This window comes from Bison bison, unplaced genomic scaffold, assembly GCF_000754665.1.
Source record: "Bison bison bison isolate TAMUID 2011002044 unplaced genomic scaffold, Bison_UMD1.0 scf7180017864122, whole genome shotgun sequence".
Classification (NCBI taxonomy): Eukaryota; Metazoa; Chordata; class Mammalia; order Artiodactyla; family Bovidae; genus Bison; species Bison bison.
Window position 1 is genome coordinate 510,644 of NW_011494694.1, and position 3,750 is coordinate 514,393.

The following is a 3,750-nucleotide window of genomic DNA, read 5'->3' on the forward strand; positions in this document are numbered from 1 at the left end:
TGAAAACACCCTGATGCTGAGAAAGATTGAGGGCAAGAGGAGAAGGGGACGACAGAGGATGAGATGGTCGGATGGCATCACCGACTCAATGGACATGGGTTTGGGTGAACTCTGGAAGTTGGTGATGGACAGGGAGGCCTGGTGTGCTGCAATCCATGGGGTTGCAAAGATTCAGACACAACTGAGCAGCTGAACTGAACTATGATGAAAAGGGGCTTCCCAGGTGGCGCTAGTGGCAAAGAAATCTGCCCGTCAATGCAGGAGACATACGAGACATGGGTTCAATCTCTGGATTGGGAACATCCCCTGGAGGAGGGTATGGCTACCCACACCTGTATTCTTGTCTGGAGAATCCCACGGACAGAAGCGCCTGGTGGAATACAGTCCATGGGGTCACAAAGAGTTGAACACCAGTGAAGCGACTTAGCACAAGCACAATAATGAAAAGTCTTTGTCCATACACTGACTCTGCTACAACAGTAGGAGAAAAAACTACTGATTTCCAAATGGTGGGAAAGTATTGCTATTGTTTATTTGAAATTTGAAAATAGAATAAATTTGAAAATTAAATATCATACGTAAAAACTATGGACAGTTCTGAATACATGTATTTGATTTTAACTGATCTTTCAAATCAACTAGCTTTATTTCAAACAGTAAATTTCATATCGTTAGGGTGAGATGTAATTCAGTATTTTGGAGATCACCTCTTGCACCGCAGAAACGTGGCTGTGGAACTGATAATCTCACCACAGTACCCTAGTTTTACTATTTGGTATATAAGTAGTTTATCCCACTATTGTGTTCTGGGCATGTTATGCAAAAGCCCATGTAAATTATGAATTAAATCGGACTATATTTCTTGACTGATCCCTTTTCCGCTCCATCCCGTATTCTGAACGGAGGTCTGCTGTCTTCCCTGGTGTGACTTTCCTTACTGGTAACTGTCACTGGCTAACAAGTCAACCAAATAGAACGCGGAGCGGGCTCTCTAACAGCCAGCACGCCAGTGTCAGGGGCAGACACAGGCGGCTTTCGCGGGCTCCTGCAGGCCCAGGCGGGCTTTCCAGCCTCCGATGTCAGGGGGCTGAAAGTTCTAGGCAGAGGAACTTGTCAGCAGGGGGCTTTCGCAGAGTCTGCGGGCCGAAGCCTTCCAGAAATGCTAACCCCTCCGTGGCCCCTGGGAGGGCAGCCCACCCACCACGAGGCTGGGGACTCCTCTCCCCCACGGGGGCGGGGAGAGGGCGGAGGAACGGGTTGGGTGCTGGGGGGCGCACGCGGCGTTCACCTTCCCGCCTCAGAGGCCAGGCAGATGTGCCGCGTGCCAAGTCCCCGAGCTTCCGGGCTGGGACCGACGTGGGCGGACCGGGAGAAGCCCACGGACCAGGCTGGTGGGACTTGTGTATCCATCCGACGGCTCCCAGTTTCTCTCGGAGGAAAAGACCGACCTGCCGCTGCTGTGGGTGCTGCAGGCTCCTTACGCTCGTCGCCCGTCTCTCCTCTAGTGTGCTGATGGCTCAGACGTGGCCCTGGAGCCCTCGGCTGGGCTGAGGCTCGTCTCCTCCTCCCCCCGGGGCCGCATGTGGTTGGGAGGTGTTTCCGCCCGGGAGCCCTGGTTTTCTATGAGACTGGAGACATTCAGAGGGGCGGGGCGGCAAGTGCCACACAGCACGTCCATCGTGTGCGTGGACTACACGGCTGTCGTGACCATGGCATGCCAACCGACGCTCACCTCCCACTCTCACCCTTCAAGGGTCACTTCCAAAGCGTCCTAGGAATTAGGAAACAGGGCTTCCCTGGTGGCTCAGAGGGTAAAGCATCTGCCTGCAATGCGGGAGGCCTGGGTTCAATCCCTGGGTCAGGAAGATCCCCTGGAGAAGGAAATGGCCACCCACTCCACTATTCTTGCCTGAAAAGTCCCATGGACGGAGTAGCCTGGCAGGCTGCCGCCCATGGGGTCGCAGAGTCGGACAGGACTGAATGACTTCAAGAATTAGGAAACAGGAAGCAGGGAAACCCCATCGCTGATACCGGCACAGCTCCTGAAGTGCTGAGGTCCCTCCTGGAATCCCTCTCTGGGCGTCCAGCTGCCCCATAGCCGTGGTCCCCTAGCCCCTCCTCCTCCTCCCGCCTCCTGACCCCCACCCCGCCCATCTGCACCGGCTTCACCTCCTCTGCCGCCCTCCATGCTCCTGGCAGGAGCGTTCCTGCCGCCACGGCTTCCACAGCTAGTCCACACCCACCCAGGAACAGCCGGGATAAAATGCCTGCGTGATTTCAGCGGCGCCGCGGGTGTTTTATGACCTAAACGGTCTCCAGTGTGTTTCCGCTGAGCCTTGGGAGGAGACACGATGCCTTGAGACACTGGCAGGGACAGGGAGAAGGCCCAGGGGAAGGACAGAGGGGAGCCCTGGCTGAAAACGGGGACTGTGTATTTTATGGAGGATATGGACACTCGGGCTGGTTTGAGGGTGATGGTGGAGCCCAGGCCATCAAGAGAACGTTTCCAGCCCCCCATCATGTTCCTTCTTGCAGGGCCCTGAGGGGAGCACGTGGGAAGGGGAGCAGCGGGGAGGTGCTGGTGGGAAGCAGGAGAGCCTAGAGAGCGGGACAGGGCCCCGCGCAGGGGGCACCGGCCACGTCTGAGGGCTCCCTGCTAACCCGGGCCATAACGCACACAACCTAGCTGTGTTCCTGGATAGCCCAGAAAGAGCTTCCCTGGGGATTCGGATGGTAAAGAATGCACCTGCAGTGCAGAAGACCCAGGTTCGATCCTTGGGTCAGGAAGAAAGGAATTCCCTGGAGAATTCCTGAGAATTTCTTTCATTCCCTGGAGAAACGGATGGCAACCCACTCCAGTATACCATAGCCAGTAATATGCCCTGAGAATCCCATGGACAGAGGGGTCTGGCCAGGCTACAGTCCATGGGGTTGCAAAGAGTCCGACGTAATTGAGTGACTAACGCTTTCCCTGGCCCAGAAAGTCATATCCCATGCATAGGGAAAAAAACCTTTTTTTTTTTTTTTTTGAGCTCTAAACAATGGATGATTCTCCATAAGTAATACAGGGACTCCTCATTTGAAATTTTGACTTTAGGAGGCACTTCTCTGTAATTATTCAATGAATCATTCATTTATTTAACACACATTTGAAAACTGAAGGAATGCTTCCAGGTCTCTACCACTAGACTCTAAGTTGACAGTGAAGCTGTCGCATTCCTTTGAACCACTGTTAAAGAAGTAAATGCTTTCCGTGTGCTCACAGGAGTCTCCTGAAACGAACTGAAGGTCCTATATCACGATTTCACCGAAACTGGCCTTTTTTTTTTTTTTGCCTCGTCAAGGAATACGGGGTTTTTAATTTTAAAATGATTGTCTTTCAACATGATCCAAAAACAAAACCAGAAGGATGCCCTGAAATGCCTGTGCCCGCCTCTGAGCTCTGGCCAGCTTCCTCCCGCCACACCGGGATGCCGGGCCGCGCGCGGGGCCCGCGGTCCCCCCGCCGCCGCCGGTCTGCGCACCATCTTAGAAGCGCCGAGAGGTGGCACACGACTTTCTGGCCCACGTGCGAGGACCCCGCCTCGGGCGGAGGACACGCCCGGCCTTCCCCGCCTCTGATGGATTAGCCCCCGCGGTGGAAGGTCGCCCGGGGAGCCTCGGCCGCCCAGTCGCGGCGCCGGGCGTGCGGGCACAGCGGCTCCTCCTCCCGCGGGCGCGCCCGGCTCCGCGTGGACCGGCCGCCGCTGT